Source organism: Delphinus delphis, chromosome 2 (genome assembly GCF_949987515.2).
Source record: "Delphinus delphis chromosome 2, mDelDel1.2, whole genome shotgun sequence".
NCBI lineage: Eukaryota > Metazoa > Chordata > Mammalia > Artiodactyla > Delphinidae > Delphinus > Delphinus delphis.
This window is the reverse complement of record NC_082684.1, coordinates 54357858-54383575: the sequence shown is the minus strand read 5'-3', so window position 1 is coordinate 54383575 and position 25718 is coordinate 54357858.

The following is a 25718-nucleotide window of genomic DNA, read 5'->3' as shown; positions in this document are numbered from 1 at the left end:
CAGAGAAGTAAGAGAAATTAAAGAATCCAAATTGGAAAAGAAGTAAAACTGTCACCGTTTGCAGATGACAGAATACCATATATAGAAAATCCTAAAGATGCCACCAGAAAAATACCAGAACTAATCAATGAATTTGGAGGGGTTTTATGGTACAAAATGAATGCACAGAAACCTCTGGCATTCCTATACACCAACAATGAAAAATCAGAAAGAGAAATTAAGGAAACAATCCTATTTACCATCACAACATAAAGAATAAAATACCTAGGAATAAACCTACCTAAAGAGGCAAAAAACTTGTACTCAGATAGCTATAAAACACTGATGAAAGAAATCAAAGATGACATAAACAGATGGAGAAATATACCATGTTCTTGGATTGGAAGAATCAATATTGTGAAAATGACTGTACTACCGAAAGCAATCTACAGATTCAGTGCAATCCTTATCAGAGTACCGATGGCATTCTTCACAGAATTAGAACAAAAAATTTTACAACTCGTATGGAAACACAAAAGACCCCAAATAGCCAAAGCAATCTTGAGAAAGAAAAATGGAGCTGGAGGAATCAGGTTCCCCAACTTTTAGTAAACTTTGTGGTATAGCTTACTATATCACAAAGCTACAGTGATCAAGACAGTATGTTACTGACACAAAAACAGAAATATAGATCAATGGTACAGGATAAAATGCCCAGAGATAAACCCGTGCACATATGGTCACCTAATTTACGATAAGAGAGGCAAGAACATAGAAACAGAGAAAGGACAGTCTCTTCAATGAGTGGTGCTGGGAAAACTGGACAGCTACATGGAAAAGAATGAAATTAGAACACTACCTAACACCAAACACAAAAATAAACTCCAAATGGATGAAAGACCTAAATGTAAGGCCAGACACTATAAAACTCTTAGAGGAAAACATAGGAAAAACACTCTTTGACGTAAACCACAGCAAGATCTTTTTTGACCCACCTGCTAGAATAATGGAAATAAAAACAAAAAATAAAAAACAAATGGGACTTAATTAAACTTAAAAGCTTTTGCACAGCAAAGGAAACCATAAACAAGACAAAAAGACAACCCTCAGAATGGGAGAAAATATTTGCAAATGAAACACAGACAAAGGATTAATCTCCAAAATATACAAACAGCTCATGGAGCTCAATATCAAAAAAACAAACAATCCAATTAAAAAATGGGCAGAAGACCTAAATAGACATTTCACCAAAGAAGACATACAGATGGCCAAGAGGCGCATGGAAAGATGCTCAATATCACTAATTATTAGAGAACTGCAGATCAAAACTACAATGAGGTATCACCTCATACCAGTCAGAATGGTCATTATTAAAAAATCTAGAAACAATAGATGCTGGAGAGGGTGTGGTGAAAACAGAACCCTCTTGCACTGTTGGTGGGAAAGTAAATTGATACAACCACTATGGAAAACAGTGTGTAGGTTTCTTAAAAAACTAAAAATAGAACTAACCATGTGACACAGCAATCCCACTACTAGGCATATACCCTGAGAAAACCATAATTCAAAAAGAGACATTTTTATGCAACCAACATTCTTTGCTCATGTGGAATTGGGTATTTGTCATGGACTGAACTGTGTCCCTCTAAAATTTATATGTTGAAGCCCTAACCCCCAATGTGACTGTATTTGGAGATAGTGCCTTTAGGCAGGTAATTAAGGTTAAATGAGGTCATAAGGGTAGGACCCTAATCCTATAGGACTAGTGTCTTTATAAGAAAAAAGAGACACCAGAAATCAATCAATCCCTCTCTCTCTCTCTCTCTCTCTCTCTCTCTCTCTTCCTGCCTCTCCCTCTATTTCTCTCTCTCCCCGCTCCTCCCTTTCTCCCTATGCAAACAGAGAAGAGACCAGGTGAGGCTATAATGAGAAGGCAACGATCTACAAGCCAGGAAGAGAGGTCTCACAAGAAACCCAACCTGAAGACACCTTGATCTTGGACTTCTAGTCTCCAAAACTGTGAGAAAATAAATTTCTGTTGTTTAAGTCACCCAGTCTGTAGTATTGTGTCATGGCAGCCTGAGCAGACTAATACAGTACCTAAGTGGGAGAGTCGACTAGATTAAATTAAATATTTTGTGATCATATGTTTTGATGTCCTTGTGTAGGGATCTTGGAGATTAGATTGTAAATGCATTGAAGACCTAGGCCAAGAGACTAGGTCTAGACTGGCTCCCTGTATGTGGTTGCTTTATTATGAAGCTTGCTTTATTATGGATACGGTGTAAATACTCAGGGAAAATAATGCAGTGATCAACTGAGCAGCCTCTTGTTTTTTGAAATTTTAATTTTATATGAATTATTGTTTTTAATATATATTGATTCATAAATTTTATGATTACTTCAGAGGAAAGTTCACCATTTTATATCACATTTTTGTAGGCTGGTGTTTCTAAATGGTTTCAGAGCTGTGTGATATGATCCTAATCTTAGTACTGGCCTGCCAGTACTGTTCAGACTTTTGTGCCTTTTTTATCTTTGAAGAGGGTTCACATATTTTAATGTGCATAATTCTATGGGAAGGGTATGGGAAGGATATTATCTCCCTCCTCACATTAAATATATTTATTTCACCATTTATTTTTATTAAGAGAAAGCAAAACTTCACATATTCTATTTTCCAGTACCTTTTTGGTTAAGAGCTAAACAGTTGTTAGTAATCATGTGTTTGTAAATTAAAAGCACTACTCTCACCTTTTTTCCAATTCATTGGAATGTTTATTTTTTATTCTTGACAGATAAGTCAGCTGAGATGGAATAGTTTTTAATTTGAGTGACATGCTCTCAAAAAGAAAAAAAATGTTTTGAGTACATATACCATCTCAAAAAATACTGCTATTTTCCCACTTTGCAAGAAATGAAAACATTTATTTTTACAACTTGTGACCTTGAAAAAAAGTACTACTATTCTACAGCATTACACCTTTTATTTGTAGTAGTGTGAACTATGGAAAAATATGGACAGACTGAGGCTTAAATCCTGGCTCTGCCACTTGCCCTTATTAAATTCACTTCACTTTTTCGATTTGGTTTCCTTATCTGTAAAATGTGGATAATAATTCATATATTAAAGGGGTTATTGAAAAGACTGGGTGTAATTTGTATATGACAGGCACATAGGCAATGAACGTTATTTCTCTAAATAATGAAATTTTGAAGAGCTTCTGTTAATTCACAGAGTTGCTAGAAGCTAGGCATGAAGTCAGTGTGGATGTTTTTCCAGTGTCCTATGTTTCCAGGTGGTGCTGAGATCAGTATTCAGGAAGGGACCAATCTCCTATATTGTGCTTGCTTTTCAGGATTTGTGAAAGGGTGAACTGAGGTAATGCATATGTGCTGAGCACTTTTCATAGCCCTTGAGATGCAGTAGGTGGTCACTGCATACTGCATGGTAGCCAGTGACATCATCATCATCATTAATGACCATTCAGGAATAGGTACTGTTCATTTCCCATTCTGACACTTCAGTGGTGGCTCTGGGCAATGACACAGTGATTTGGGAATTGGATGCCTCTGTAATTCCAGGGTTTTATTTGTGAGAGAGTCTACACTGAATCATGCAGTAGTGAGAGAGAGAGAGAGAGAGAGAGAGAGAGAGAGAGAGAGAGAGAGAGAGAGAGGGAGAGCTCCTTAATATACTCTGTCTGTCATTATTTGATCTAATTTTTGACATGATTTAAAAGGTGAACACAAATTATTTGAAGGGAGATAAATGAAAAGTGCAGATCTCTTATTGTACATGAATGTCTTAATTTTTCTTTTAGCACACTTGTTAGCAAGCAGGGAAAGATTTCAGTAATATATAAAAGTGACAGGATATCCTCTACTGGATAATGATTGATAAAATACATGGATGGTAACATTTGAAAAATAAGAAGTATGCTAGAACTAGTCCAAGCAATTAGAAATATAACTCATTCATATAGCATTAAAAATAGAAATAGTTTACCTTGTTGAATTTTTCATGATTCTGTGCATGTTATTCAGATGCTTGAATATGTAGATGTCTGCTGTATTTCTAGATGTATATATACATATTCTAGAGGATAATCAATGTTTTCCATAAATGAATGTTGCTTTTAGTAAGGTTTTAATGGATATGAGTAAATTACACACATAGAAAGAGCCCCAGTGTCAGGAAATATCACATATGGCTGATTAATGTAATAAAAGTACTGAATCATCATAAGGATCACATTTGATACTAGAAGGAAACAAAAATTAACACAGGACATAGACTAAATACATATTTATTAAATAAATAATTCCCTGGTAGATCAAAGCTTATATATATATATATATATATATGTTTTGGGTTTTTTTTGCAGTATGCGGGCCTCTCTCACTGTTGTGGCCTCTCCCGTTGCAGAGCACAGGCTACGAACGCGCAGGCTCAGCGGCCATGGCTCACGGGCCCAGCCGCTCCGTGGCATCTTCCGGGACCAGGGCACAAACCCGTGTCCCCTGCATCAGCAGGCGGACTCTCAACCACTGCGCCACCAGGGAAGCCCAAAGCTTATATATTTTAAGTATAACTTCTTAGGGGGTGACAAGCTTCTATTTTGTGAATGTATTACTATGTGCATGTATTTTTTATGTTAACTGGTCTGTGATGTGACATAAATAATAGGAAGGAGATTGAAGAAAAAACTTAAAAATATCCAGAAACAATAAGGAACTGTTAAATGGACTTCTCTTTGATGCCATTTTACCAAACTTCACAGTTTTCTCCTGTCTTTGATATGCCTTCATCCAGACTTGTGTCCACTCATCCTTAGTAGCAGACCACTCTTCCTCAGGCAGCGTCTCCACTCTTCTCTTGCTCCACCTATCAGCATCTTGGATATCTTGATTGTCAAGGCCATGTACTTAGTCCTCTTTTGAAAGGGTGGAAGAGTCCGAGAACTCCCTAGCATGTAATTACACCAGTACTGACTTACTGTATTACTCTTTGGCATGGCAATGCTCTTGACATTCATTGAGTGACAATAAATAGTTGCTGAATTAGTTTATGGTCAGAGGTTACCTAGGTGAAGAAAAAGAAGCAGGAAAAGGGGAAGGGTGTTTCTGCATCTGAAATAGCAGGGAAGGGGTGTAGAACAGGTCATACATAGAATATTTTTCATGGTGTTCTGAATGACAATGGCTGAGTAGCACAGAGGAGGGGACAATATATGGGAAGAACTGAGCCTGGAGATCAGGCCTAGATTACCAAGAGTTGGGCAAGACATTTCATCTTCTGTCCTCCCATTGATTCATTTCCAGAGTGGGTGATTTGGACCTAGTTGCCTTTAAAGGGCTATTTCACATCTTGTTTTTTATAATTTGGCAAATGATAGACTTGATATTGTTTCCACTAAGTTATAGGTGGCACTATTTTAATTAGGTTTCTAATACTTTGGTAAAGAGAGAATTCCATGTGTCACATGATAAATTAGTGCTTCACCAAATTGAGATTAATATTAATATTTAAGGGAGTATGATGTAATGTTTCAAAGATACTTTTAATTTATGTTTATATAAAATATCCAGAAAACCTTGACTAGAAAAACTTAGTCACTTAACCAGAATCATAAGTTCAAGATGAGTAATTAACAGTATTGATTTTTTAAAGGTATCAGAAATAGTTGATATTAGAGAGCTAGAAGTAACTATTCTAGGATATTTATTATTATTCAAGTTTTTATTAGGGAATTGCTCTAATTTTGATCTTTGGGTTTTAGTAAACTTTTAGAGAGGTGAGAGAGAGTCAGTAATATATGTGAAATATAGTAATGCACATTTTGAAAAAATATTCCAAAAGAGGCAATATATTGAGAGTATTTTTTAGTAGGGTGGAGAAAATTCGTAACTGTCTTCAAGCATTTGAAAGGAAATTATGAAAAGGATTGTATTCAATTATCCTTCATCTGTACTGGGGATTGAAAGAAAAGCAGGGGGATTAATTTGCGGCAAGAGGAAGAATTCATCTAGAAATCTTTTTTTGGCCCAAATTGTGATTAAACATTATAACAGTCAGCTGAGAGCTGTTAGGAGTCCCTACTTATTTCTTTTTTTAAAAGCGTGAATAGAGACAAACTTAAATCCTTTCATGTGAATATACATTCTCACTTCATGATTCTTTGATAATCCTATACGGACTCTAGCATTTCTACAGAGTTAAAAGCATTAAGGGGAGAGATATTTGCTGGAAGATTTTTTTCCCTCCAAAGATACGATTTTTGTTTTAAGTTGAAACCCAGCATACATTGCTTTGATAGCTAAACAAGTCTATGAACGTTCATGCTAAAAAGAAATGTGAGAGGCCAGGTAAAGGCCAATTAATTATTTTTCGCCTTTCCTCATTCTCACTGGTCACAGGGTAGATGTAAAATTCATTTGAGAAGTTGCTGTGAAGTTGTGTGGGCTGCTACTTTCTCTGTCAGCACAGTCCATAGCCTGCCAGCACCTCTGAAGGGAGACAGCTGGACTTGTGGCCCTTTTCAGGTTTGTTTCTTAAACTTACTTCATGGGTAAACAAACAGCTTCAGTGAGATTTTCAAGTGATTCCCAGGAGGCAGAGCACCTCCCTACTGTTCTACATTAGAGTAAAATTTAGCAGACACTTAAAAGCATTTTAGTCTCAGAATGGAAACAAAATAAATTCAATATTTAGATTTTTGCCAGGTCCTTCAGAGAGAACTCAAAAAGATTCTCTTTTTCCGGTGGGCATATATTGAAATTTCCCTTTAGATTATGTTTAAAAAGATCTGTGGCTCACATCCTTCCAAGTTCAGACAGGAAATTATTGCCCTCCTAGAGTGTTTGCCTGGTATCAGCTGAACCCAGGGTTGGGAACCAGTTAATAGTTGCATGGTTGTGTGTGTGTGTGTGTGTGTGTCTTGTTCTACCCTTGTACCAGTCAGAGAGCAGGTAGTAGCTTAAAGAGAAGGACAAAAGATAATAATTAAATATTTGGAAATTAAAAAAAGGTCACATTTTGAATTATGGTTTTCTTAGGGTATATGCCCAGTAGTGGGATTGCTGGGTCATATGGTAGTTCTATTTGTAGTTTTATAAGGAACCTCCATACTGTTCTCCATAGTGGCTGTACCAGGAAGAGATATGGGAACATATGTATATGTATAGCTGATACACTTTGTTATAAAGCAGAAACTAACACACCATTGTAAAGCAATTATACTCCAATAAAGATGTAAAAAAAAAAAAAAGGTCACAGAAAAAGCTAGGAGCCACCATGATTTTGAAGGCGGTCTCAGTTACTCCATCCATAAACAAGGAATAACAAAAATAACTATCTCATAGAATTGTTGTGAGAATTAAATCAGACAATGAATGCAAAATAACTATTACATAATAAGCATTCAATATGTTAGCTGTGTTTGCTAACATTGAGGAAAAAAGGTCAAAGAATACCATGAATGACAAAAATCTGTGGCTGAATTTCCTGGTTTCACAAGAAGTTTCTGATCTTTTAGCCTTCTGCAGAACAGTGCTGGATAAATGCAGCTCCCTGGTAGGCTGGATGTTTGCTTCAATGCACTTTGCTCCCAGAGGGCTCTTGTTCTAGACTTGCTGCTTTGCAGTGCACCTGGTGCTCCTGTTGGCAGTCTCTTGAGGATACAGGGTTTGGGTCTAGGGCTTTAACTCAGCCTTGCCAGATCAAGTGAGACAGTCTTCTGTCCCCATGAATATGCAACACTCGAGGGTTTCCAGCTGCTTCCTTGCCATTTACTCCTGGCTTCATCCCTGGGAGGTAGATGGGTAATTAACATGGATTTTATAGCCACCTTAGGAGAGAAAAGGAACTAACAAAGCAAATATGAATGTGGTGGAGAATTTAATCATCTGCTGCTTCCTTCTTAGCAACCTACATGCATTGTGCAAATATTTTTCAGTTCCTAAGGTTCACCTGTGATGGAATTCAAGTTCTTTCTCTTTTGAATAAACATTTATCCCAAAGGAGGTTTTTCTCATTAACAACAACAGAAATACACAGATTTGTCAGTTGTCTATGTTGATATTTATTCTCTTTCATTTATTTAAATAGTTGTAGTTGGAAAAGAAAATGAGAACTATCAAATCTTGGGTTTCTGTGTATCAAGTTGTATAAAGGATTCTCTTTGACCTTTTGGGAAAGGTAACATAAAGTGTCAGTATTCAAATAATTATGTTGTTAAATGCTCACCACTCCTTTCTCTCTCTGCCCTCCCCCTCAGTTCCTGCACATTAGCAGAATCTGAATTTTTGATTCATGTGCACTCTGAAGAAATAATAATAATAAACAACATTTATTGGGTGCTTACTATATTCCAGACTGTTTCCTAAACTCTTGTACATCTGGGCTTGTAGAAGACATCAGGAGAAACAAGGAAAAACAAAGCTGCATGCTTTTTGATATTTCTTAGAGTGAAAGCTCAGTGACCCACTTTATCTTTTTTTGTGGAGGGATCCAGACTTGCAAATTTACTTCTGGTAAAGTGAGAGCACTCCTGGTCTGGATGTGTGTTGATGTTGCTTTGAAAACAAGGTACCACTTTATCACATCAGTCAGTTACTTTTATAAGTGACCGGGTCCTCAGTGGCTTATTTTAAATCTTGCTCAAGTTTCTTTTCTCTCCCACATTGGGGCTCCTATTTTAGGTTTGGATCACATAGCCTAATATGATTATTAGTTTAATTAATGTACATTTTGAAAATTTATCTCATTAAATAACTAAAATGTATTTCAAAGGCAAATGTAAAGTGACTTTAAGATTGTCTGAAGTTTCCTTTAAAAGGACAATTGTCTATAGTCCTAAAATGAAGGAAAAAGATACTACTTAGCAAACATATGTAGTTTTTTAGTGTTTTAAGCTGTATTTTATTTTTGGCAGCTAATATGAACAGAACACCATTCTAGAATCCAAGAGAGGGTAGAGGTAGTTCTTCTCATTACTAATCCCATTTAAAAATTCTGTTGTTCAGTCCCTTTTAAAGATATCACTTTAAGGACCTGTATTTTATCCCTCATTACCTTCATGCCCTCATTGGATAGTTTATGCTCATTTTGAGCTGCTGCCCCTACAAACTGGATTTGATTTGAAGATGCTTTTATCCAAGACCTAGTTTCATGAAAACACTGTACTGAAAACTACCTGTAGAGGAGACTACAGATAGCCATAATTTAATTTAGGTAGACACAAAAATTCTTCTTTTCATGTACTTTTTGGAGCCTCTTCCTATACTAGAAAGTAAACTCTGCATTTGTAGGGTTCATATTCCATGCTTCATTTCCCTGCAGTGACATGAGCAGGCAACCAGTAGACTATGCTCAGTCTCATCTTCAGCACAGCCTCTGGAAAAACATCCTGTGTGACTTTGTTTTATATACAACAAGTAGATATTTAATTTTCACTGTTTTCTATTTCCCAAAATATGATGTGAATCTCAAATAATATGCAGCTAGGAAAAATAGATTTATATAAAGTACAATACCTAGGTAAGTAGATAAGAATAATAGGATGATAATTATTTAAATTAATTTTAGTATAAGGGAGAGAGGAAGAGAGTGAAAAAGACTAAAATGTTCAAATAATTGATATACAAATATATCACTTTTGGGTTTTTATACTATATGAAAACTAAAAAATCTGATTAGTAAATGTAAACAATAAATTTTAAAATAAGCCTTCATTATTGTACATTTGAGAAAAATAGAAAGAAAATGTTACAATTTATTCAAGTTTCTATCAGGTCTAAATTATTTCAAATTATGGATTTGATTGGTCCAGATCAAGAGGTTAAGGGTTACTTGAATTTATTTTTATATGAAATATGGAATAGAAGGAAAATAAAAATTTCTTTGGCATGTTAGATGCTGTTATAGACACTGTATTCATGCTTACAATTACAAGAGCGTTTTAAATTATGTAAAGCATGAAACTTTGAACCTAATCATTTGTTATATTTCCAAATTCCCACAAGATGGCAGAATTTCAGAGCATTTTAGAATATGTGCCTGGTGGGGTAGCTAGAATTATTTTAAATCGTGTAACTAGGTTAAGCACAAATACTGTTTCCTGATCACTGATGCAAATAATACTCACACAGAGCAGGGTCCAATTCTTCCTCTTGCTATTTACAGCTTCTACTAAACCGAAGTAATGAAACAATGGATTGCATGGGGTTTACAATACTCCTCAGGTAGAGAACCACTTTCTTGTTTTATAACTCTAATTTGAGGTCATTCATAACCACTCAGGAAAGTAGTGCCTCCTTTATTTTATTCATGAGGGTCAGAGATGAGCTGGGATGCAGTCGTTTACAGATGGAACTCCACATCTTGATATTTCAGAGGTTCTGACCACATGGCTGTGTGGCAAGCAGTGAGCAGCAGTTAGTCCTGTCCATCACCAGGCTTGCCCCTATAAATACTTAAATGATTGGGTTTTACTTGTTAAAGGTTTGATATGCTCTGGATGATATACTCTTGTTGTTGGAATCCTTAGGGAAGCAAACTCTTGTTCTTCCTTTATTCCTTCCTTTCCTCCTCCCTCCCCCTCCTCCCCCTTTCTCTCTCTCTCTCTTTCTTTCTCCTTCCCTCCCTCCCTCCCTTCCTTCTTTCCTTCCTTCCTTCCTTCCCCCCCCCCCCGCCCCCCACACCCCATGCTAGTAGTACTGCAACTATTAGTGACTCACCAAAGAGGAACTTCTGAGAAACCATTATACTTCCACAGCCTAGCAGAGGAGATAAGGTTACTGGAACCACATTCGAATGAGCTACTCTGAGTTATAGCCTAAGAGACAGAGGTTTGAAGTTAGCACCTGTTTCAAATCTTGCCTGAGTTTATATTTGTCTTCTTTTTGTTATCATAGATCAGGCTTTTATATTCTTTAATGTTTTGCATTTCTTTATCTATGGATAGGGTCATCTGGGGATAAATGGCATTTCTTTTTTGAAGTCACCTTTCAAAATTAGAAACTTAGAAGCTAAATTAGACAGTTCCTTCATTTGACAAGTAGGATATACATAATTTTGAAAATCATTATATCTAAGTGATAATCTTGTTGCTAAGATTATAATTCAGCCTGAATTCACCTGAAATTTACTAATGCTAATGGAAGGTTGTTTATATTACAAGATACCAAAACTCATAAGAAAAAAGAATTACTGGATTACTGATGGCAAGCATCTCTCAACTGATGATGAGGAATTTGTTATCTCATAATGTTGGGACTGTTAATCATGGGATTTGGTTTTTATGGTGTTAGGTGGGGGTATCTGAACCCAAAAAGTGATTGAGTTAGGTGGTTAGGTGGAGGCTTGTGTTTATAACTGATACACACTTGGGGGGAAGTTTATGCGAGCTGAATTTGAGCTGTTATACATACTGCTCCCAAAATGCTTATGGGCACCATGAGGGCAATATTTTTTAAGATGCTGCAAGCCAAGTTGTTTTGGCTCCCCAGCCACTACATGGAGGCACAGCCACTGAAAAGGGGTACCTCAGTATCAATAACAAATAGCAGCTTTGAAAGCTGCCTAACTGTATAATAATAATGCCAGAGACTACCTTGAGGGGATACAAGATTCTTCTGCATTCTACTTTCCCACCTCTGGTGCGCAGACTGACTGACACCTTTCCTGTTCCATCTCAACATGCTCTTGAAAAAAATTCAAGGCGATTCTGTTTGTAAGAGAGAACTCTCAGTATGAAATGATTATCTTCTGGGAAGAAAAATAAGCTCCTGAATGTAGAAGATTTCTGGCAGTTTCATTTTGAGTTTTGGAAAAGCAACTAGCAACATAGGAAGTTAACCATGTTTAAAAATATTTCAGAAATGGTCTTTATATCCTACCCTAATGGTTAACTATACAGATAAAAAATTCAGTTGCAGAGAACTGAATCAACAGTTCTAGTTTATAAAGAGATTTATTACTGAATATTAAATAGCTTACAAAATTATTGGGTGGAATAGACTCCCAGAGTCACACCACAGAAATGGGCTGCGAAGTTGCAGCTGTTTCTGCTTCTGTCAAGTGGTTTCCTGTCATCTCTACTACAGTCCACCCCAGCAAATGAATGTGTTCTGCCTGCCTTTCTCCAACTCAGTTCAGAAATCAAGTCTCTTGTAAGTGTGTCTAATGGAAAACACTAGCTGCAAGGGAGTTAGGCATATTTTTTACAGTGATAATTATGGCAATAAAAATAATAAATGAATTTTTAGGATTAATTTTATCATTATCTGGATAAAATGTAACCCTTGGAATGCTGAATTATATACTGTCTCAAATATTTACTCAAAATGTTTTTTATGGTTTTCTTGTACCTACCTTCTTTTAGGTTTACCCTTGTATAAAATGTGGCAGAATATTATATGCAGTTTGGGCCCTAATATGTAATAAAAGGCAAGCAAAGCTTATGAAGGAAAATGTGCTGAAAAGAATAGAGCAGTTTCAGAAAAGGTTGCATTGAAAATCTAGGACTCCTCAGTCTGGGAAAGGTGAACAGTTTTTGGCAACTGTAAACTTGAAGGAATGGATAGGAAAAAAAGACAAAACTAGGATTTGGTTTGAAATCACTTTGAATAGGTGATTTTAAGATAAATACAAGGAGGTGGTACTCAGCCGACCAACACGTGTCATTTCATTCTTACTATGTAGGCAGAACTGACCATGCCCTGTGGGAATTTTTACCATTAGAAAATGAATTTGCATACCCTGAGGCTCATGGGCATAGTATGTGCTCAAATATGTCTTTAACATGAATACATTAATGAAAATATAAAATAAAAAATTGTTTGACTTGTTAAATTAATTCATCAAAGGTAGATTGTCAAAGGAAGTAAGGAGATAAATATCTCTAAGCCTTTGGACTAGGCCATGGGAAGGAAATGTGGCACAATGGAAAGACTTTGGGTTTAAGCCAGGAATTTAATCCAACTTTGCCATTTGCTAGATGTGTGATCTTGAGCAAATAGCTTAATTTCTAGTAGCTTAGGCTGCTTTCTCTGTAAATTGGGGATAATATATCTAGCATTTTAGCTTGTTGTAAAGATTAGAGATGAAAAAGTAAAATGTCTAGCTACATGCTCTGGTACTTAGCAAACAAACACAAGAAAGTGGTTATTTTTTATTGCTACTTTGTTAGAGGCAGAATGCCAATGGGGTGGACAATTGATACAACCCACATGACAACTCTCATCTCCTGATGTATGTGTGTAACCCCTGTGGCACTCCTCATATCCTGAAATATGTGAGCCACATACAGACTTTCAACTCTTGCACGTCATACATTCTTCATATTACCTTGTGCTTAATCAATTGCAGTACAGATCTTTTGGTCTCTCCTACTCCTGTCCTCATTCCAGCCCACATACTGCTCACATACTAATTTTTATCATGACAGTCCCCCATCGGATATCTGCAATGGCTTCATATTGTGCTTACAATTTTTTAAGATGTACCATTCCATTTCACCAAAACTTTAAAGTCTTACTTGTGGGGGTTGTGGGGGAGGATGGGAGAGGACTGGGAGAGAATGAAGATGGATAGGAAAGGTGCACAGTTTGGAATACAGGTAAAAAGCCCAGTGGATAGTAGTAGGTAGATAAGTAGGTATTTTGATGATAGCTAGATAGATGATAGGTGAAATGAATTAGAGAGGATAGGAGCTGGAGGGTAGGACAGGAGTATGGTGAAAGAGTCTGTATGGTATAGAGTGAACAGATCATTCAGTGAGGGTTGGGAGACCCAGGTTCTGTATCTTGTAACCTAAGTCTCTTAAGTCTCTCTCTGCTGTAGTATGAGCTTCTTGGTTCATGTGACCCAATACCACATGATTCTAAATGAAGAAGGGCTATATATTTTTGAAGGCACATTTATAAATATTATGCCCTGGTAACAAATCTAAGATTTGAGGAAGAACTCATGCAGGATGCTTTTTGTTTTTGTTTTTCTTTGCTCCCTTCCTTCCTTCCTTCTACTTTCTTTTGTTGTAATTTTTGCATTAGCTCTATATTTCCATCATAGTTTCTCAAAGAAATCAATATCCATTTTTTTCTGGATAGGAGAATAACATGTTTGTTGCAAAAAATAAATACTAAGAATAAAAAGAAGCCCATATTTTCACACTGGGTATTTATGTTGTTTCTGATTTTTGTATTATAAAAATCTTATAACATTGGACATCTGGAAACGTGAATGATCATTTCCTTTAGATAAATTTTTAGAAATGAAATTCTTGAGGAAGAATGCACATATTTTTAAGGGTTTGGTCATGTATTTCATTTTCTGTTTCCCTTTGTCCCTCCCACAGGTAGGTACAGGGATGAGAAGACTTTTTTATGCATACCCTCACCAACAACTGGATTTACTGATCTTTTAAATGTTTCCTAATCTATTGGGTGAAAATAGCATCTAATGGATGTGTTCGTTTGCATTTCATTGGTTAATAGTGAATCTGAAAATATTTTCTTATGGTTTTGGCCATTTGTAGCAGGCAGTATTATACCATAGATTATCATATTCTTTTTCAAGAAATGCCATTATCAACTCCTTTGTAGCAAAAGTAGTGAGTCCATGCTAAGTATGTTCCTGTGTATGTGTTATTTTATATGAAGAAGAAGAAACACTTCTAAACTATGTTATTTGGTAGTGGTCTAATATATGATCTCTAAAATAAAAAGGATTCTGAATCTATGCTTTATATCCTTAAGCCATATTCATCTAATTTGGGGTTTTCTGTTTTATTCTGTTTTGCTAGTAGAGGTACTATGACAGAAATATGTGTGGCATATTTCTAGTGATCTGACCATTTTCACTTTGCCATAGCTCTATTTCCCAGCATGAGTTAAACTTGGCCAACTTTCCTTTTCCACGTTTGCTGAAGTAGGGCCTTGTCTGCTTTAACATGATCATCTTTATGAGGGAGTTCTCTATGGATAATGTTAGAGAGTGACATGGGCCGTTGTCCAAATAACAGTAATGTTCACTTTAGAATTGTCTTTCAAGAAAATCCTCACAGTGCTTCAGTGGCATTAACTGGTAGGTGTCCTTATTATCCTTTTTTTATAGAACTGGGCTCCTAAAGTTTGAAATGAAACAGGCAAGAGCAAGTCAAACATTTTCCATAATAATGTTGAAATGAGTGAGGAAAGAATCCAGGACCTTTGTCAATGTTTCTTTTTTAATCTCAGTTTTCCGACTTTCATTTAAAGCCACCTTTTCTTCACTGATGAGTTCTACATGCATAGTCGGCTAATGTGTGACTAATTCACTAAGTGTTTCTTCCCCAGTGTAGAGAACAAGATCATTTGGAAGAGATTCAATTCCAAACCTCCTCTTATCAGGTTTGCCTTATTAGCTTTGGTGTCTGGGTATACCCAGTATGCCTTATTCCTGCTGCAAGTGGAATTGTTTGCTAGGAGAGGAAAACATTCTTTGCCCTTGAGAAACCTTCAAAGTGAGTGAAAATTGCTGTGATGCAAACTCTGGGAAGCAATTTGTAAACCTTTGAGCCACCGGCATTGCTATTTCCACATCTTAGTGTCTATCCTCCCTATTTCATCACATTTTTTATCTGCCTTGTTATATCAGAAGAATTATTTTGTTTGCTCTAGTAGGCCCAGGGATATGATCTGAAGAGAAAATCAAGATGCCAAGACAATGTAATCCAGCAAGTGAGGACAATGTTAGAATTTAAGGAAAATTCCATAGAAAAGAAAGAAATTTCATTGTCTAAGCTTTCCCCCCTTTTCCTTAGTCATTTCTCTAGCAACCTACTGCTAATGTGCTTTTTACTTCTACACTTCAAGTAACCATCATCCCTCACTATTATTCCACTGTGGATCACTTGTACCCTCTTCAGAAGCATATCTGGTTTAAGGGCAGCATTCTGTGTCTGTTAAATAGTGTTGAGTAAATGTTTAATGAATTGCACTGAGTAAAAAATCCCTAAAGATTCCTGGGCACAGACTGTTTAGCCTTGGAGTTCTTAGTCAGTTCCCTAATACAAATGCTCTGTCCAAAGTTTTCACCTTAGGATGGAGTCTGTTTTATTTTATCAAGAAAGAGGGGAGGTAAATAGCCATTGCATTGATTTAAAGAAGGCAAATATTCTACCTTACAAAGTAGTCTAAGACATAAAGCAAAGTAGCAAACTTTGAGAGATTAAAATATTAAAAATCAGAAGTCAGAATTGTCTTTGCAAATATAAGTGAGAAGGGAAAGGAAGTTGCATAAAAACACACAGGAGTCAAATTTTCCAATCTTCTCATACAATTGAAAGGAAAAGGGAGCACTAATATTGCTAAATATCAATCAATAGGTAAAATTAAATTTTTGGAACAAGGAGGAGTAAAATCTATTGTGGCAATATCTGACAGATGGAACTTGGGTGAGACAAGTGAGATGAGCCATGTGATACAGTGCGGAGAGTGAACGGCACAACTGGCTGTAATTGAGCAGGAAAGAAAGGCTGAAAGAGACAAGCAACAACCAAAGAAGTATAACATGGCCACTGAAACATGTGAAACTTACCCCACAAGCTGCCACAGCCCTGCCCTCAATCCTGACTGCTAAGATCCTGTGGTAACAAATGAATTCTCTTTGGAAGAGTTTTAAGAGATTTTATTGGAACTCTGTTGCATCCCATGAATGGGAGGTAACATCCCAATGCCAGCCTGAGCTAGAGGTTTTCCACAAAAAATTTATAATCTCCAGAGTTGTAGTTCTCTGAAAGGCTCCATCTCCTTTCTAACACATCTAGTCATCTTCCTATGATGGAAAAGGGCACAGTGAGGTGAAACTTAGTGGGAAAAATCTGAACACAACTCTTTCTCCTTGGATATTCCAGTAGGTCTAGACTACACTCAATATCTGGTTATTCTCTCTTTGTCTGTTCCCACACCCTTGATCCATTTTACATTTTTCTGCCCATCTCTGTGCCCCACCAAGAATGACCTCTGTGTGTACTGCTTCCCTTCCGGGGTTTCCTTGTTGGATGCTTCCAACTGTATTTCACCAATGAGAGGCATTGGCAGGAGACTAAAGAGCAGAGGGAGAGAGACTAGGATATTTCTCCCCTCCTCCCTCCCTCACCATCTCTGGCAATTGTTGTTTCCCCACCACTGCCTCCTCAGGTGGCCCCTCCTCTACAGTTCTAGCTCTCCATGGGTTCCAGTGATGCTCTTCTTTCAGTCCCTTCAGTCCTGGTGGTAGTGATGACTTTCCATTAAGTTGGACTCTGAGCACCTCTCCATTCCTTGTTTATTCTCTTAACTCTGCTCACATTTCTCACCTTCTTAAGGAGTCCCTTTCCCAAAGTCTCTTTATTTGAATCACCTGGAGGTAAATTCTGTTTCCTGCTTGGGGACCTGACTGGTACAATATCCAACCTGGAAGGTCTTTTATTCTTTAGTTTCTATATGAAAAAAAAACAGGAATTTTTCATTGTTCTAATTATATCCTTGCTGATAGGAGCCTGTATCATAAAACTATTGTTTTGATTCAATTAAATAGGTAAAAAAGGGAAAAAAGAGGCATTGGGCAGATTCTAGGTCTTCTTAAGTCATTCTGCCTTAATGTGGTATGTTCATCAGTAAATGGTTTGGGAAATTAAATTGGAATATTTTGCCCTCACTAGGTTCACAAATATTTAGTATTGCACCTTTTGTTATTAATAATAATTATTGAACCAAGAGTATATAGGAGAGCAGAGTCACAGAAGTAAATTCTTCTCAAATCATGACACAGGGATGAGAGGTGAACTATAAATACTGCTGGTGGAATACATGCTTTTAAAGATACGGAAAAATGTTGTCATGTGACACTGGAGATTGTGCTATAATTACTGCTGGCTAGTTTAGTTATTTTGTGAGTTTGAAACACTTTGCATGTGTCAAGAATTGTGCTATTTGAAATGAGATTTAAACACAGAAGCTGAAAACCTCTGAAAAGCTACATAAGAGAACGGAAGACAGATCTATTTAGTTTTTTGTATGATATTTTGACTGGGATCGTGCACCCTTAAATACTTTCAGAGAAAAGTAATTAGATATGGCCATAAAACTGAAAGAAATAGATGATTGTGGAATTTTCTTATACTTATGAATTAATTTGCTGACTGTTCCCTCAAATTTCCATCTAATGAATTGTAGTTTCTATTGCAACTATAGGAATTAAAAAAGAGATCAATGACACCATATCTTTGCCTCAAAGGTATTACTGTTTAGTCAGAAGGAATGTATGTATGAAAAAACTAGAAAACATTTGTAAGGTGATATGTAAGCACTGACCAGATGTGTTACTCAGGATACTTAGTTGCAGATGACAGAAACCTTAGCTTAATGAGATTACATAAAATGGATTTATTGGTCCACATAACTGAGAAGTATAGGGAATAGAGCTATCTTTTGGTTAAATGGATGCCATTAGGTCACTTATTCTCTCCCCATTCATCATCTCTTCTTTCTTCTGTGTTGGCTTTAATCTCAGGCAATGTCTTCCTAATCTGTGGTAGAGTTGGCTATTGGAGGAAGTTATAAACTCAATTATCTTTATAGCTAGCAGTTCCCATCAAAAGAATATGCCACTTTTCTGATACTTGCAGCTAGAGTCCCAAGAAAGGTTGTGATTGTTCTGAACTAGATCATGTGCCATCCCTGAATATCCTTGTTGCCCAGTATTAGGGTGCTCGATTGGCTCATCTTGGATCATGTAGTTATCCCTGTGGAAAGTGAAGATGGGATGTAAGGGGTCATAAACTTAGATTTCCATGAAAAAGGCTGTATTACAAGAAGAGGATGAGAAAAAGCAGAGTGAACAGACAAAAACTATGGTTACTACAGTCCACTACCATTTATTTCTTAACTACTGAATAACAAACTTTCTTCCTATATGCATCATTTCAAAATGCCACTGAATGACAATGGGAGTATTAGACTTAAAATCAATAATGCACTCATTCCCAAAGCAAAGAGAAGAAATTTAATGTCTCATTCAGGTGCTGTCTTCACCTCCCCTGTCCTCACCTGTGTTAACTTAATCCCTTTACATTTTAAATTTTATCACTTGCAACATTCTACTTCCTGATATTTCTGGATTAGTCAGGGCTCTCTTGTATAAAAGTGACAGAAAAATAGTGGAAACTATGTTAACCCAAAAGAAATTCATTGATGCTTATAAATGAAAAATTTACAGTTGGATCTCAGGCATAATGGATTCAGGGATCAAAGTGATGCTATCAGGACATCATCTTTCCCCACTTGAGCCTCATTTTACTCATAGTTGTTTTAATTTGAGGGAAAATTTTTCTTAAATGGTAGCAAAACTGACCACTAGTCTCTCTAGGCTTACCTCAATGGCACAGCCAGCAATTCCCATGATTGGTGTCCACTTCCTTAGGGTTCAACAAAATTTCCAGGGATTGATCTGACTGACTTGGGGAAAATGCCCATCCCTGAGCCAGTTGCTGCAGTTTGCTATGGGGTGTGCGTGTGTGTGTTGGAGGTGGCGGTAGGGTAGATGGAATACTCTAAATTGCTGGCTATCCCAGTGGTCGTGATGATAGGAAGAGGTCAGCTCCATCTGGACAACATGGAATGTGTTTCACATAAAAATGAGGACCTACTTCCAGCAGAAATAGTTTACACAGGAAAATAATGCAGACAAAGACCATAACTACCACACTATACAATAAATGATAGCGTGAAGAAAATAAATGTCTTTATTGAGTTCCTGTAAAATTCCAGTTATCTGGTATATTATTTCACATTTATCAAATAAATTTGTTCTAAATCACAGTAGTGAGTGGTACTACTAGGATTTTTAAAATCTGTCTAGTAACTCATGGCATTTAAGTATATTCCCTACCACTTTAAAGAAGGTGATTCTGAATTTCCTTCTTGGAAGAAGTATCAGATTTTGGAAGACTAGGGAGAGCATTAGGTGGATGATAAGTGGAGATGGAAAAGAGAAGGACATGCGGGAAATGAGGTTGTCCTTAATCTGATCAGCCAAAGCAATCTTGAGAAAGAAAAACAGCTGGAGGAATCAGGCTCCCTGACTTCAGACTATGCTACAAAGCTATAGTAATCAAGAGAGTATGGTACTGGCACAAAAACAGAAATATAGATCAATGGAACAGGATAGAAAGCCCAGAGATAAACCCACGTACATATGGTCACCTTATCTTTGATAAAGGAGGCAAGAATATACAATGTATAAAAGACAGCCTCTTCAATAAGTGGTGCTGGGAAAACTGGACAGCTACATGTAAAACAATGAAATTAGAACTCTCCCTAACACCATATACAAAAATAAACTCAAAATGGATTAAAGACCTAAATGTAAGGCCAGACACTATAAAACTCTTAGAGGAAAACATAGGCAGAACACTGTATGACATAAATCACAGCAATATCCTCTTTGACCCACCTCCTAGAGAAATGGAAATAAGAACAAAAATAAACAAATGGGACCTAATGAAGCTTAAAAGCTTTTGCACAGCAAAGGAAACCATAAACGAGATGAAAAGACAACCCTCAGAATGGAAGAAAATGTTTGCAAATGAAGCAACTGACAAAGGATTGATCTCCAAAATCTACAAGCAGCTTATGCAGCTCAATATCAAAAAAGCAAAAACCCAATCCCAAAATGGGCAGAAGATCTAAATAGACATTTCTCCAAGGAAGATATACAGATTGGCAGCAAACACATGGAAGGATGCTCAATATCACTAATCATTAGAGAAATGCAAATCAAAACTACAATGAGGTATCACCTCACACCGGTCAGAATGGCCAGCATCAAAAAATCTAGAAACAATAAATGCTGGAGAGGGTGTGGAGAAAAGGGAACCCTCTTGCACTGTTGCTGGGAATGTAAACTGATACACCCACTATGAAGAACAGTATGGAGGTTCCTTAGAAAACTAAAAATAGAACTACCATATGACCCAGCAATCTACTGGGCGTATACCCTGAGAAAACCATAATTCAAAAAGAGTCATGTACAACAATGTTCATTGCAGCACTATTTACAATAGCCAGGACATGGAAGCAACCTAAGTGTCCATCGACAGATGAATGGATAAAGAAGATGTGGCACATATATACAATGGAATATTACTCAGCCATAAAAAGAAACGAAATTGAGTTATTTGTAGTGAGGTGGATGGGCCTAGAGTCTGTCATACAGAGTGAGGTAAGTCAGAAAGAGAAAGACAAATACCGTATGCTAACACATATATATGGAATCTAAAAAAAAAAAAAAAAAAGGTTCTGATGAACCTAAAGGCAGGACAGGAATAAAGATGCAGAGAGTAGACTTGAGGACATGGGGAGGGGGAAGTGTAAGCCTCAACAAAGTGAGAGAGTAGCATTGACATATATACACTACTAAATGTAAAATAGATAGCTAGTGGGAACCAGCTGCATCACACAGGGAGATCAGCTCCGTGCTTTGTGATCACCTAGAGAGGTGGGATAGGGAGGGCGAGAGGGAGACGCAAGAGGGAGGGTATATGGGGATATATGTATACATATAGCTGATTCACTTTGTTATACAGCAGAAACTAACACAATATTATAAAGCAGTTATACTCCAATAAAGATGTTAAAAAAAAAAAAGAATCCATACTAGAGAAGAGCAGGGGGAACTTAAAAGCAAGATTCAGATGGATTATTTTGAAACTCTGGAGTACAGATGAGTACTAGAAGAGTGTTCTAAAATGCAAATTCCAGGCATTTCACATGTTCAGATTTGATAGGTCTGGAGTGGGGCACAGCAATATATATCTAAACAAGGACTCAAGATGATTCAGATGCAGGTCATTCACAGACCACAGTTACTTTCAGAGGTTTAATAGACAGGTGTTTGATTAACTATGAAGGGCAATCAAGCTGGAGGAGAAGGGAGTCTGCTGCAGATGGTAATTGGAAGGCTGGGAAAGGGCCTTGATTGTAGGAAGAGTTGATGAATTCTGTTTAGATAATTCTTATTCACAGTTATGTTTGAACTTTCAGTGTGTAAATTTCAGTTAGTATTTTCTGTGTATATAAAGCTGTTGATAAAAAGATGTCCTGGAATGAAAACTATTAGGCACTTGTCCTTGATCAACAATACTGGAATTGCACTAGGAACTTACTGGCTTTGGCTGGTTTGGTGCAGAGTTTGACATGGACTAGGGATGTGACTATAATAATAAGCCATACTGAAGCTGTTGTGTTTTTCAGAATGTCCGGTTGGACATTCTTTTCTTGTCTAGAAATTATGACTGTGAAAACTAATCTAGTGGTATCTGAAAAATTGAGATGAGATTTTTGTTAGTATGACACATAGATTCTCACATTCTCTTAACGTTTCTTACGGTGGCCAAGATGTTAATAATGTTACTAATGAATTTTTACCCCATTAAGGCAATGGTACCTCATGGGGCAAATTATTTATTTTATGCTAAGCCTTCCTGTCAAATTATATGGTACTCTCTTAATTTGCCACAATAATTTTAAGAGAGGCCCACTACTCTGAGAAAATGCGATGTTGGTAGTTTTTCTTTTCTCTTTATTTTCAGATCTGGACTGTCCCTTTCTGGAGCTCTGTGAATCATGCTGGGCAACCAAGATATTTTGTGACATGATCATGCTTAACCTCTCACAGCTCCTTCATACAATTTCAGTTATTTTGGTGAGGGAAGGAAAAGTTGTCTTCATGAGTTATTCAGTGTTTCTAAGTATCATTTTCTGAGGAAGGCCTTCACCTAAAGTATTTTCTCTCCATGGTATTGTGGGTGGTTTCATGAAAGGTGATTTATATAGGTTTGCTTATAGAGAAAATGCTTTTTTACACAGCTTTTCTTTCTTGATGCTCACTCAGCCAAGATACCTGTCTGACCTAGTGAGGTTATGAGTTCATTTCTTTCATCTCAGTTTATGGTGACCCAGGTCAATGTATACATTTGTACAGGAGTAAAGCAGGATTAAATGAAAATTTAGCCCCTTCCCCCAGTATTTATTACCTTGATAGACTTAGATTCAGTCAGAATCTACATATATATATATATATATTCCTATAAATGCATATAATTTTAATCCTTTGAGAATTTCTCCCTAATTCTGCTACATTTTGCTGTATGCAATCCATACCACTGTTATTTACTTTTCACAAAAGGAAAAAACTTCATTAAAACCATAGTGATTCAAGTATTTATAACAGCTTTTTTTTTTTGGCTGTATGCAGGCCTCTCACTGTTGTGGCCTCTCCCGTTGTGGCCTCTCCCGTTGCGGAGCACAGGCTCTGGACGCGCAGGCTCAGCGGCCGTGGCTCACGGGCCCAGCCGTTCCACAGCACGTGAGATCTTCCTGGACCGGGGCACGAACCCGTGTCCCCTGCATCGGCAGGTGGTCTCTCAACCACTGCACCACCAGGGAAGCCCTCCCCTCCTTTTTGTTAAGCAGTTTATTCTGTGCAAGAAGATACTTTATTTTAGTGCAAGTATCAAGACCAAGGGGATAATAACTTAAAAATTACAAGATCTGTTTCCTTCTCTGTTACTTCTCTCTCTCTCTCTAATGTAAGATCTAGTGCTGCTTTTCTAGGATATCAGGAAGGTAAATCAGATTATTTTTTTTCTTATGCCATACATAAACTAAAATCCTTTCCCCACAAAATCCATGGATAATTATATAACTTGTATGAATCCATCGCTGTCAGTGGTTGATCTCTCTTTCTGACCATCTTTCAATTGACTGGAGAGTGGGAAGGTTAACTTTAATTACGCATTCTGGAAGAAAGCAACCATCATAAAGTGTTCATATTGTTTCCTCTGCTGCTTTGTTCAGGTCCCATGGATAACTTTTGAGACCGATTAGTAGAGTTGCTGAAGTCTCAAACAGGATCATAAAAATATTCATAATTATGACTTGACAGAAAATGCTGCCCTACTGAATTGTTATCTTAGGCAGGTTGGTTCCCCTTGGTGTCATCTAATGTTTATAGACCTGGACAAGGGTGCATTTGGTTATCTACTATGATATCCAAGAGTGGTTGTTTATAACTTTAAAATAACACACACACATACACAGAGCCCAGAAAAACTGAAGGTAACATAGCTATCAGAATAGATTATGATTTAATTTTCATTTTATATATGAGGGTATATTCTGGTTTTTTTACTGGTAAGGAGAGGATGGGCAATAAATGTTTGTATTTGTATCTAAAATGAAAATGTACCTAATTCAGCAGCAGAAAGGCAATGTACTAAGGGATATTGGGTTTGATATTCTTAATTAAGAAACCCACTAGAGTCATGTTTGGAAATTTGTTCCACTTCTCTGAGCTTTAGTTTCCCTCTTCCAAAACAAAAGTGCTAGAACTATTTATCATTTGACTTTGTGAAAACTAATGAGGGAAAACTGTGATAGAGGAAAATAGGAATAAAATTAGGGAAATGACTGCAGCTTAGCACCAATATTTTACGAGTAGTTTCAATAAATAATGATCATACAGGGCTTCCCTGGTGGTGCAGTGGTTGAGAGTCCGCCTACCGATTCAGGGTACACAGGTTCGTGCCCCAGTCCGAGAAGATCCCACATGCCGCGGAGTGGCTGGGACTGTGAGCCATGGCCGCTGAGCCTGCGCGTCTGGAGCCTGTGCTCCACAACGGGAGAGGCCACAACAGTGAGAGGCCCACATACCACAAAAAAATAATAATGATCATACAGGAGATGTAATATATTCTAAAATAGTGTTTGAATGCAGTGTATCAAAGTTTTGATACGTTTTTTGAAAATTATGGAAAAACCATTATTTACACATACTTGTTTGTCTAGATATTAATACTGTGATCTGAGATTTCTTTTGGTATAGTATTTTCCTGGTATATAGTTATTTTTCCCTAAGATTTGACTTTTAATCATTTTTGTTCCCATAATTTTTTTAGCTTTAATTTTCACACTATAAAAGTCATCTATTATTAGTATACAATTCAGTGAATTCTAGTGAATTTATAAGTTCTGCAGCCATCACCACAATCCACTTTTAGAGCAATCTGATCAGTCCCAAAAGTTCCCTCATGCAGGTGAACTCTGGTTTCATTGTTGTTCTGCTTTCTGTCTCTGTAAATTATCCTTTTGTAAGCATTTCATATAAGTGGAATCAATATGTAGCCTTTATTCCTGGCTTTTTTCACTTAACAAAATATCCTTGAGATTCATCCCTGTTGCTGCGTGTATTAGTAGTTCATTTCTATTTGTTGCTGAATAAAATTTACCAGGTAAGCCACATGGGCCTGGAGTTACTTTTTGGGGACTGTTTTCAAATTGAAATCAATTTTCTTAATACATGAAAGGTGAATTTCTTCCAGGTGAATATCTTCTTGGTCAGTCTCTACTCCAGCCTCAAGAAAACCCTGATCAGCATTCTGTCATGATAGATTAGATTTGTCTTTTATAGCATTTAATAAAAATGGAATTATAATGTATGTATACTTTTGTGCCTAGATTTTTTTTTCTCTGCATAATGTTGTTGAATGTGTCCACAGTTTGCTTGATATGTTATATGCTTTTTATGTTATATGTTAATGTGTGGATATACTGCATTTTGTTTATCCATTCAACTCTTGATAGAAATTTGAATTGTTGCTAGTTTTTGGTAATTATAAATAAAGCTGCTAAGGACATTTATATACAAGTCTTTT